This window comes from Falco rusticolus, chromosome 6, assembly GCF_015220075.1.
Source record: "Falco rusticolus isolate bFalRus1 chromosome 6, bFalRus1.pri, whole genome shotgun sequence".
Lineage (NCBI taxonomy): Eukaryota > Metazoa > Chordata > Aves > Falconiformes > Falconidae > Falco > Falco rusticolus.
The window spans coordinates 90,762,352-90,774,672 of NC_051192.1; the positions used below are offsets into that span (position 1 = coordinate 90,762,352).

The 12,321-nt window shown below is 44.4% G+C and overlaps 1 long non-coding RNA gene across 1 annotated transcript; it reads left to right on the forward strand.

The window, feature by feature from the left end:
* The first annotated feature begins 7,147 nt into the window (after positions 1-7,147).
* LOC119149549 lies at positions 7,148-11,237 on the forward strand. Its single transcript, XR_005104743.1, has 2 exons — positions 7,148-9,916; positions 9,956-11,237. It is a non-coding gene; the product is annotated as an uncharacterized LOC119149549 (long non-coding RNA).
* The last annotated feature ends 1,084 nt before the right edge of the window (positions 11,238-12,321 follow it).

Consider the following 12,321-nt stretch of genomic DNA (forward strand, 5'->3'; position numbering starts at 1 on the left):
CCGGCCAGCCCTGCCCTGCCCAGCCGCGGTTGCGGGGAGGGCCGCGCCGCGCTGGGCGGCTCCGGCGGCTCACTCAGCCGTCGCTGCGCGGCTGCGCAAGGCGGCGGGGAGGGGAGGACAGGGGATGGGGTGGGCCGGGCCTGCCCCTGCGTAGGGGCGCCGCCGGTCCGGGGCGGGGGGTACGCGGCGCCTGTCCGAAATTGCGGGCGGAAAGCCGCGCTGGCGCTTCGAGCCGACGGTGCCCCGCCGAAGCCGGTCCTGTTAAAATGCCCGTGGCCCGGTGCTCCGAGCGCCGCCGCGCCGTGCCTTCGCAGAGGAACGGCCTTCATCCTCCTGCGTTACCCCGCGCTGGGGCAGCGGCGCCGCGGCATCGCCCCCGCTGCCTGACCCGCACGCCCCCGGGGCGCCTGGCATCCCGCGGGGACTTTCGCTCTGTTATTCTGGCGCTCGACGAGGTGGCTGAGGAGCACACCTTGACACGCGGGAAAGGAAGCAAAGTGACTTAAAATCCCTCAGCCCTCAAGTCCGCGAGATTTCACTGGCACCGAGGGTCCTGGTGCTCCCTTGCCTGAAGCCTGTGCTACAGTGGGAGCCTTGGGTGCGCCTTGATGGCACAAGCAAGACTACGTGTTACATTCTGCCAAATACCCGTGGCTCTGCACGTCACACTAACGTGTGTGTGCACGGACTGTGCCCTTTGCTGATTAATACCACTACCCAAATACTCAGTCCTTCATCAAATGCTGTGGTATGTACACCGCTGCTCCAAAAAGCTCCCACAAGTTAAATTTGTATTGCGCCACCAGGGGTGTAGAAGTGACCAGATTCTGCACACAAATGGAGCAACTTTCAGTGTCCAGCAGGCAATAGATGGGGTCTACAACCAGAGCTGTGTAGGTGCTTTACCTCAGGGTATGGGACAGATTAGACAAAGAAAGAGGAGAACCCTGAACAAAGCCACAGAGTTTACATGCGTGTGCCAACTTCTCCAAGTGCTGTAAAGTGCCTGTTTTTCATTTAGTTTTGCTGTGCAACATCAGTGAGAGCAACAGTCTCTGCCTCTTGCCCCAGCAAGAAGTCTGCTGTGCTCTGACACTTTCTTGCAGCAGCTCCTTGCAGCATTTTGTTTTATTCCTCACTTTTAGCTTGTTGTTTACGGGTATTCAGTAACCACAGGCTACAGCACAAGATCCTCGTGTTTGGTATGTTAACATGTGTTTGATACTGTGCTGATGACCTGCTTTCAGGAATCAATGGGATTAGAGAGGTCCCAGGGACCTGGTGAATCTCATTCCACAAACAGGTTGCTCCCTCTAAAACCTGCTGTGCTTCTTTGCCCCCAACCTCAGTGAGGTGCTGCCTGAGCAGCTTCTTCACAGCTTTTGGGCCACTCCACACTACAGATGATGCACAGGTAATGAAGTAAGAGTGGAACGTGGGAGCAGCAGCCACTTTATGCCACAGCTGATCATTTGCAGCATAAGGTTTTGTTAAATTCTTCGACAGGGCAATGAAGAGACAGAGAAGAAAAGTGCTTTTTCTCTGCTACAGCACCTGCAAATCTCAAGCTGAAGATTTGTGTCAAGTGGCGGTCAGCCTAATAAATCTGGACTATCACAGCCTGGTAGCTGGTATCAGCTTTTGCTACTGCAAGGGAGCTGCTTGCTGTGTTACAGATAAAAGGGATCCAGTTACAGATGGGATCTAAGCTTCCATGAGGACAGAGAGAGGTCCTGGCCATCCACATCCCAGCTGCTGCCACTGCTTGACTTTTAGAGGCAAATGAGCAATCCTAAAACCCATGTTTTGAATCAGTAGTCAGTACAAGTGGGGAAGACCTGTGAAGGGAGGAAACAGAGGAGTAGTGAGTAAATCATTCACATCCCGGTGCTGCCCCAGACAAGGGAGTAAACCTGGGCTTTTGAAGGAAGCATTACTGCAATTTACACTCTGAAAGCTGATGCTGTGTTTGCTAGTCCAGCTTGTGCCTTTGCTGGCATTAAGATGCCATACAGATGCAAGGGAGACTGTAAGGCAAACCGGTTGCCCCGGGAGTATTAGAGCAGCATCCTAGTCAGATGTTTAACATTTGTGCAGCAACCATTCTTCTTTTGGAGAGCAATCTTATGCTCTGTTACACCTGTTCTGGATGCAGTGTTGCTTGGAGGCTGCAAGGGTCCAGCGCACAGTGATGCCTCCCAGGACACAGCACAGAAAGCCTCAGCAGCAGAGCCCGCGTGCCTCGTGGTGTGTCGGATACAGATCCCCACAGACACCCTGGCAGCCTTTCTGTCCTACTTATGAACCAGATTTTAAGATGTTGGTTATGACCTGCTTAGCACTGACCGGACTTGACCATTTGAAAGGTGTAGGTCCCAATGTCACATCCTAGCAGCCAGAGTTTAACAACAGCAAATAAAGAACATGGATAAAACACAAGTTCTGTACCTGTCCCACACCGTTGACTTGATAGTGGTGATCTGCCAGACTCTTTCCTCGGGGTTTCAAAGTCGCTTGCCAGCAGGTATTGAATCCAGTTGGCCAGGCAGTCTGGTAGCCAAGCTTATCTGCAGGCAAAACAGCAAAGAGCATCTCTGCCTTTTCCCTGACTGTAGAAGGTGGCAGCATCCATTCCTCCAGGGAAAGTGCACAGCCTCACAAGGCAGCACTATTGCCTGTGGCCAATGACTTGTGTTAGAGAGGCTTATTAGCCAGCAGTAGCACCCAGGAACCCAAGCTGCAGCACATTGTCTGGTGGGGGGTATTGCTTTCTGCTCCTGTGAATCACAGGTGCTGCAATCTCTGACTGGTTCCTGAGATATGGTCTGGTGTTCCCACTTTCGCCTCAAAGGTCACAGGTGGTGCCCACTGGACTGACAGCTACCTTGCTGTCTTGCTCAGGGGAAATTGGAACGCAGCTCTGCACCTTTGCTAAATTACCACATTTTTCTTAGTGGGGAAAATAACAGCTAACAGTCATACACCCACATGCCTGTCTGGCTGCAAACACATACCAAGTGCGGCACAGTCTGCAATAGTCGTGCCTCAGATACTAGATCTTGTTTTGCTCTGCTTGATGTATGTTAAAGTATTTTTATCTGTAGTCTGTTCTAGTGCAGCTGCCTAAAGGTAGACAAAATAACAGAATCAAATGAGTAGATTTTTCTCGTTAACACAAATTAAAGCCTACTTTATTATACAGCAAGCCAAATTTTTCATCTGAAGTCTGCAGATGGATTTGAGAGCAGAGAGGTACTAATAAAATCATTCGTGTACCTAGATTCTGTATGTCGATATGAAGACTTGATCTTCATTAGGTTAATCTATTATTTTTTTCTGTAAATACTTTGGGTTCATTGCACCTTTTTAAAAAAGCCTGTGGTTAGCATGGTGAGCTGCCTGCAGAGCTGGGGGCAGGTGTCAAAAACCACAGTCTGAACCCCAGTGGTTGCAATGGGTCTTTGTGGAGTCCCACTGCAGAACCAGTCTCATCTGTATTTTGGCTGAGCACTAAGCTTCTTAAAAATCAGAACTTACGCAGAATGCTTTGCCGCAAGTTCTTCTTTCTTGTACTGCTGCCAACTGGGTTTGAACAGCGGAGCTTCACTTGCCAAATCTCCCCTGAGGCTACAAGAAATTGGGCCACTCATCTCCTGCGCTGGTATCACCCATAGAGTCTACTCACTGCCTCTCTCTGTCCCAAGCAGCCAGAGTCTGAGCAGCACAGAGCTTTTAACGGCTCTATTAATTGGATACAGGTAATTTTTGCAGGTTGCTCTGCCTGAAGTGAAAGCATCTCATTGTGCCCATGCAGTGACCAGCTATCCCCACCCAAAGTGACACCCCTGCTTAGGTTGGGCTCTCGCTTCATGTGCTGTCAGGGCATCCTACAGTGGTACAGAAATGCTTTCCTTCTCTTCAAAATATCCCAAACTTCCTCAGCCCTTGTCTGCAAGAGACGTAATTTAGTAGGGTTTTGTGGTGAGGGCTGAGTTTATGAGAGGGTGAAAAAAAGGCTTTTTCATCACTGGCAGATCCTTCTGAAATAATCACTGACTGCTGTCAGGATTCATTTTGTTGTAATATTAATGATCTCTCTGGGCAGCTTGAGTTTCATATACATGTCTTTTTAACTATTCAGATAAAAATAGCCAAGGTATAGCTGCAAAACGGTCATGCTGTGTTTTGGTTTGAATTTAGAAAAGAGGTTAATAACTTTAATGACATACAAATATACAAATACATAGGAAATGCAAAACATCCAGAATCTAAACTACTTCTGTGCTATACATAAATACCTATATCTAAGTCCACATTAAATGCAGTTCCAGCAGTTTCCCAGGGTTTACCTCGCGCTTTATGGTAAACAAAGCCACTTTCTGAGGTGACACATGCTCTGAGGCTGCCCCAAATGATGTAAATAACTCAGGGCTCCTTGCTTTTGCCCCCCCCCCCCCCCAAAAAAAAAGGAAAAAAAGCTTTGCATAAGACCTGCTTTCTGCAGGTTGCAGTACTCAGACTGGCAACTGAGTATAGCTCTGTGCAACTCGGTTGACAGACCTACAGTCTCACAATTCTTTAGGGTTTTTTTAATTTTATTACACATTTTTACAAGCTTTTTGGACAACTAACAACCCTCATAATGTCATGGGGGCAGTTACAGCCTTTTATAGTCAGATCATTCATGTAAAACTTTCCCAGTAGCACAATAGTCTTGGGAACCAGTTACAGATTGCAATGCAGTGGCTCCCAGCTTTGTCTGTTCTTAAGTGCTCTCCCATTTACAGCATCCACAGAAGAAGTAAGATTTGCAGTACATATTGCTGTGACATGCTTAGCATCTCAGTTCATGTTTGATAAATCATAGAGATGCATGAAGTTTTTGCAGATTTCCTTATGCAGATTTCCTTTACTGTATTTACTCTTTTCAAAAGATTATACACAGTCTTCAGATTTTACCCCGTTAAGTAAGAAGTGTTGTTTTTTGTAGGAAAATGAGTTGTTTAATGCATCTGTCCTAGATTAGCTAGCAAGTAGCCTAAGGTGGTAATGACAGATAAAAGTGCTAGCTGCTGCAGACCCTGAAAAATGGAGCAATGTACCATTAGCGAGCACAAACCCTGTCAGTCCAGGGAAACAGGACCACAAAATGTGGAGGAGATCATTCCAGTGTGACACATTTGTCTGCAAATCAACTCCCAGCTGAAGGCAGTGGCAGGAGAACCCTACCAGAGGCTGTGTCCCTGAGGCCAAGGCTGTGCTTTCATCTCCCGAGAGCTCTGGAAGTAGAGGGAGGGGAAGGACAGTGGCAGAGCCGATAGCCTGCATCCTCTGAGAAGGCAAACCGTTGAACACCATAGCTGACAGCAGGATTTTGGTTTATTGTAAATTGGATTCTGGAAAAAGGTGCTTATCAAGTAGTCCTGTAGACAGAAGTGGTTTTTTTCTTATCTGCAGATAAGATTCAATAAGGGAGAGATGCTGCACGACATGCATGGGAATGCTGTCCTGCCTGGACAGGCCATTTGAAGTTTCTTCCATTACCTGCCATGAAGTCCTTGAACCCACGTAGCTTATTCCCTTTCTCATCCATTCATGGGACATCATCTCATCTGACTACAGTTTCAGAAACTCTGGCATCTAGGTTCATCTAGGGTCTCACGCTTCCTCTGGAGAAGGAAAAAAACAAGGTGTTTCCAGAGTACTTTGTCAGCAGCCATGCTGAAATGCAGGGTGAGCCAGATCTCATCATCCACACATGCATTCCTCCTTAGCTGATGCCTTTTTGTTGGCAGCTTCAGCAGGACTTTTCTTACGATGGTGTACCAAGAAATGCATAGCAGAGGCCTCCAGGCAAGCCCATCATCAGGAAACAACCTCAGTGTTCAAAAGCTTTGCACCATCAAGAAGTTAGATGGTCTCACTATTAGGATTGGGAGGAGTGGTGAGAGGGGTAATGAACAGGAGGACACCCCTCTTTGAAAGGAAATCTGGTACTGCTTTGTTTAGAAAGAACAACATTGGGGTTTACTGGTTTTGAACATCCCGGGGTGTGGCAGAGACCCAGTGCTGTGTTCCTGCAGGTACTCGGTGGCTGGTGATGTGCCCATCCAGGTCAGGACCTCCTCAGTTACAGCTGGGGAGCAGGACAGGGAGCCCCCTTAAAGGGCAGATCCCCCAGGGCTCTGGGGTAGCAAGGTCCTGTTAGTTTTGTAAAGCGCAACTTCAAGGTGGGTCAAGGGAGGTGAGGCACTGAGCTGCCGCTTCTGCAACAGCCGGAAGGCACAGCTGGGAATTAAACCCCAAGTTTCAGTGCTGGGGCTAAGCTTCATCAGAGGGTGTTCAAACTACATCTGCTAACTTTGACCATTATTTATTCCAGTTGGATGCATTCTTCTGGTGTCTCCTTTTTATTTTGGGGGGTTTTGTTGGGTTTTTTTTATGTTTTTTATGTTTTGTTTACTTTCCTTTTGATATGTCTTCAGGTTGTAGGTGCTTCTTCTAATTCAGTAAAATAAACACCACATTTTTTTCTGTGTCTTTTTATAATACAACTACTGTACAAGGCAGTATTAGCAGTTCAATCTCCAAGTTGTTTCAGGGTTGTTGTTTTTTTTAAGTTAACACATCTCATGAGGATGCAACAGAAGTTTCAGATTTATTAATGGAACACTAATGGTCTTCACAACCCTTTTAAGCCGAAAAAAAATTATTTTAGAAAAAGTGAATATTGATTATATTGCTGGAGTGACTCCATGAGGGAATAAAAGCACAGTAAAATGCAGATCAAACTATATATCCTGAACTCCTAATGCATTGGGAGGTGGCTGTGCAATTAATGCATGTGTAAGTCAAGACATGTCAGGTGATTTTACAGCCTAGGTGAAATCCCAGCCCTTCTAGCTAGAACAAAACATGACATCATTTTATATTGCTTCAACGAGATGTGTGTCAATACAAATAAAATTACTGTTAGCACAAACTTTGAGTAGAATTTTGTCCTATAGGCTGGAGGAACAGGCTGATTTTTATCATAAAAACATAATCTGAAAATAATGTTATTTTTATTCAAATTTATAGTACTGTTCAGTCTAAGCAGAATGAAATTATTTTGAAAGGGTTCTAAAAGCAGCGTTCTACTTTCCATTGGCAAAGGGGCTGGGGAGAGGTTGTAGTTATGATGGCAAGACAGTGCATTACATAAAAAGAACTATTGCTTGGTCACTCATCATGAAGTAGGAGACAATGCCACAAAATTCACCCTGAGGTGGAAAAATAGAAATTTATTCTGAGACAGCACAGAACCGAATAAACCTGCAAACTCCACTTTAGAGGTACTGAAGGGTGATACTCCCTCACAGGCTCAGCAAAGCCCGGCAGAGGCAGTATGGGAGAAGCAGTGCTGTCCAGCAGTGCGAGGACTTCAAAGGGGAAGTGATGGGAAAGAGAAAGTATGCATTTGGGGTTCTGCATTTTCCCTTTAACAAGATAATGTTAGTAATGTTATTAAATAAACTGACTCAGGTCAATGGTGTTGCAGTTTTAGGATACAAGTTGTTCATACCTGTGGGCATCTTGGAATAGACAGTGAAGAAGTTTTGCTCTAGCTTAGGCTCCTGATAAAAGGGAATTAAATGCAAAGAAGTATAGTGGGAATACATCTGCATGCAGCAGGGTACAAGATCCTCTACACAAACATGGGGAGCACCATGAATGAGGGAGCTGGCAGCAACTTAGTAGTTAAGCAAACCAGCACTCAGTTTGAAGTGAGAGGAGCCCACCTTTCCTTCCCAGGAATTCACCGAGGGTGTAGGTGTTCGGAATGGGGCACTGGAGGTTAACATGCAAAAGCAAGTGGGAGGCTGTGAATACCTGTACTGTTACACTTCAGTCTGACACAGAGCCACTCTCCCAACCATCAGTAGTTCCTCTTCAAAGACACACTTGAATGCAATTGCTCTCTATACCTTTGCTTCACATTTCTTACCTCTATCAGAATCATATTTATCTTACAGGTATCACTCTTCTTCCTTCTACAATTTCTGGCTTTTCTATGTTGTCCCCCATTGCAAGGTACTCCTGGGTGCCTCTCTAAACCCTGCAACTACAGTATCAACAGTCACATGATGACTCATGGTCTGTCCCACTTTTCATCCTCCAGTCTGCTTCACAAGGCTGGCTAATTACAGAAGCTGAGCCTTTTGACTTCAGAACCACCAGACTGCATGCAATTATTCTTTTCAGGCATTTCTTAAAAGTGTGTGGAAAATAAGCTGCTTTTTTTAAATTAAAGCTGAGATTTCAACAAATGAGAAGCCATTTTCAGAAAAATTTTATACAAGATAGTCTTTATTCTTACCTCTACTCACAGCCATTACACATTTCCTTTACCACTACTTTCTCCCTCCTTTTTTCAATTCCTTAGGAACCTGACACAGGGTGTTTGTGGAAAACTAAGTACAATAGTTTTTAAAGTCCTTCAAAAACAGCCATGAAATGTCACTGGACCATCAAGGAACAATGGGCAACGAGATAGTGTAACAGGACATCATGGAAATGTTAAATTCTGGTTTTACTTAAAAGAGATTAAATGCAAATCTCCACTGAGGTTCTCATACTACTCAATTGGGCTTGAGTACAATTAATGTTTCAATTATTATCTGAAAGTGCTGTTCCGCAATAGAAACAACAACCTAAAAGCCTACTGCCTCTCAAGGGGCTTTTCTGCCCCACCTTCTCCCTGGCCATGTGCTCCCACTGCTTACCTAGTCCTCCACCATGGGAAAATTCAGCTCCCTGAATGGCACAACCACCAGCAGCATCCCATGGGGAAAGAAGGAAAAAAAACCCCAAACGTTCACAACTCAGACAAGCATCAGTCTCAGCAAAAGGCTGGGACTGGGACCATGTGGAGCCATAGAGGAGAGATGAGACAACATAATGAGCCACAATAGAGCTGAACAGCTGAGACCACCCAGAACATCGTTTGGTCTGTGGGGTTTTTTTTAGCCAGATCAGCTCCTTGCTCTGGTTTGTTGTGTTGCAGAAACAAATGGCTGGGAACAGGAGAGTCAAGGGTCTACAACCATAAATAAACTGAGGCTGAAAAAAAGCAAGCCTCAAATATAACTTTTTCCCAGTCTCAAGGCAAGAATCATCTCTTGCCTCACCCCCAGTCCCAGGTGCGTGCCTGGTGCTGTAACATTACTTTTCATACCTCCTACCACCACTATTCCTGTAAGCACCAAAGTTATGGCTCCATACTCAGGAACAAGCTGCAACAGGAAAGCCAAAAGATCTGCAAATTTATTTGACTTAAATTCTGTTCATTTCACTAGCACCTATTAAACTTCCACAGCAACTGGGTTAAGAGAAGTGTGAAGTCTGGACTGGTTTCCTATGCACATATTTTAAGTTCCTGCAGCACAAATACGTAGTATGTATTCAGTGCACCATGCTGAATTTGATTACACTGTGCCACAGATGCACATTTATGAATAATGCAAGGCTTTAAAAAAAATATCTAAAAAACAAGGTGTAGGATATTCTTGCGGTGTTTGTTATCTCACTATAATTCTCTCTAGCGCAATCATTTACTTTCTAGCTTGAAAGGCAGTTGTTCTAAGCAGAGGGATGAAATACAGCCAGAAGAGTTAGGATACTTCACCAGGAAAGAAAAACTGAGGGCTACAGACTTGAGGACGGAGCACATCAGGACATCTGAAGACATGCCATGGGTAAAAGGACCTGCTCAAGTAGTCCTCACATCAGTCACTAAACTCTCCCAGATTGACAGGGCTCCTATACATGTGTAGGAGCAGGTGGTCAGGTGCTTGCAATAAGGTTTTTGTCAAAAGCAGAGCTATCCTTGGACAACCATGTGCTTGTTGCTTAAATGTCAGTCATTGTTGATTAGGTATGTATCCCTCTTGCAAGCCTGGGCAGAGAACTCAAGCAGCATCAAAGGATTTTTGTGCTAAGCACAATAGAAATGGTAGTGAAAAAACCAGTCCCTTCCCTAGGCGGCTCACAGTTTTTCATTAAACTGCAAGCAAGCAGGAAGAAAGGAAAGGATGAGAAAGCCAGAATAACAACACAAGTATCTGGATTTAGGGCTTTTAACGTAAACAAAAACCAGCTGTTCTATCCCAGTTTTGTCTGCATGAGGTTTATTTCACTTGACAGGTATCAAAACATAGGTGAAGGGGGGACTGTGACCCTCAGGGGATGTTTCTAGTGGACTATCCCAGGAATCTGTCCAGGTGTCAGTGCTATTCAGATACGGTTTCTCTCAATCCACTGTTGGCAAAATTTGGAACAAACAGTCATACAGCTGTAATAACTTAAGATTGAAGGTGGTAACTTTGTTAGGGGAACTTAGTCAAGCCTGATGGTTTAACATGCCCAAACACAATAACAAAACCTGCTGATTATCTGCTCTGGTTCCACATTTTTCCCAGTGTCATTCCTCTCCTGAACACTATGCACCACATTGCATGCATGACCAATGGAGCAGAGACTCCCATGAAGAACAACATCAGGCAGAAAGAGAATTACGTATTCCTCCTGCAGACAGCATTAGTGAAGCCATTACTGAAACGCTGCATCCATTTCCATTGTCATCTTCAGAAAGGATGCTTACCACAACATTTTATATGAACAGCACTAGGTACTAAGAAGAAAATTAACTGTATCCCAGCTGAAACCAGGACAAAATATTACACTGGGGTGGTAATAACTGTAGAGACAATCTCTGCCCGTTTACCTGAGAGAAAATTAAGGGCTGACTTAACTCAAACCTACAGCGGATAGAGAGGTCCTTAACCTAAAAAATGAAGACACTGAGACATCACTGGCTAGGATCTGTTAGACTGCTTCAACTCATGAACTTTTGGAACAACTTAGTGATACAGTGGCTTCTCCATCACTGAACACTTCACATGAAGACATTTTCTTCTTAAAGCCAAGCTAATAGCTCAAAAAAATATTATAAAGCAGAATTTACTGTCATAGAAATGATCACATTAGGTAATACCTTTTAGTCCTAATACCTACGAATTACTATTATTTCCATTACAAATTAACTACATTCTTTTGGGCATCATCAGATCCATCATGGAACTTGGATCTCAAGGCAACACACAGATACAGCAAAGCAGCAAGAATGTAAATGTGTAAAACGGTAATTTAGCCCACCAAACGTCTACAGCAGGATAAACACACAACAAAAAGGAAAAAAAAAAAAGGGAAAAAAACCAAAGTTTAATTTTCATCCCTGCAAACACTGCCAGGCCACCCCTCTACCTATACATAAAGCCAAAAGATGAGAGGAAGGAAAGAGATAAAGCCACAGAAAGACACACATGACATTTTATTTAGAAAGTTCTTTTTCACTGTAAATAAACAATTTTCCTTACCCTGGCACTAGGACTTTAAGACTGATCAGGTATGGCACTTCAGTCTAGGACAGACTGCTAACGTATCATTGTTCTAGCATAGAGCTCTGGTTGCTTAGTAAAATTTTACCTGCAGCTTAACTTTCCTTTATTTGGGCAGAGGGAGAAAGTTGAAATAATAGGCACAGATACAAGTGCCTTTATGGTGAAGAGGCTTCTGACAGCTGAGGCACTCTGGTCTGGGAGACTCTTCTTCCACTGCACAATTAGCTCACATCAGCTGTAGAAATAGCATGACCCAACAGAAAAGGTTTGCTGCTCTTTTTGTTTCTTCCTCTTGGGGGGAAAGGCATAATATAGAATCATAGAACTGTTTAGACTGGAAACTACCTTTAAGATCAAGTCTAACCACTCATAATAGTAGATTGGCCTGCAGCGAAGAAAACCAGTAGAGCACATTTTGTTGAGCACCTTTTAAGATGGGCTGATTTCAGAGGGAAATGCATATATAGCTACTAAAGACAGGATGAAGCCAGCAAAAGCCAGGAAGCAAGTGTCTGTGGTTCTTACGTGTTGCACGTATTTTAACTGAGTTGAGTAACTTAAATACCTAAGGCATTTTATTTACCATACATCGTCATGGTTTTTACCTCATTCTACATTCAAGCTATTATCCTACGGAGATCTGAGTTTTCTTGGTAGGACTGAAAGTGTCATCACATACAAGAGCTTCCTCCAAGCTACTGACACAGTAATTTGCATTTCCCTGTCCAACAACTTGAAACTACTTTCTTATAAAAGTACTTAAGTACTTACTCTTTAAAAGCTTTGCTCATTTCAATCTTAAAAGATTCTTGAGATAATGGGCACTTTTTTTTCTGAGACTGCCCTGAAATATCTGGCCTAAAATAGCATAACCGTTACT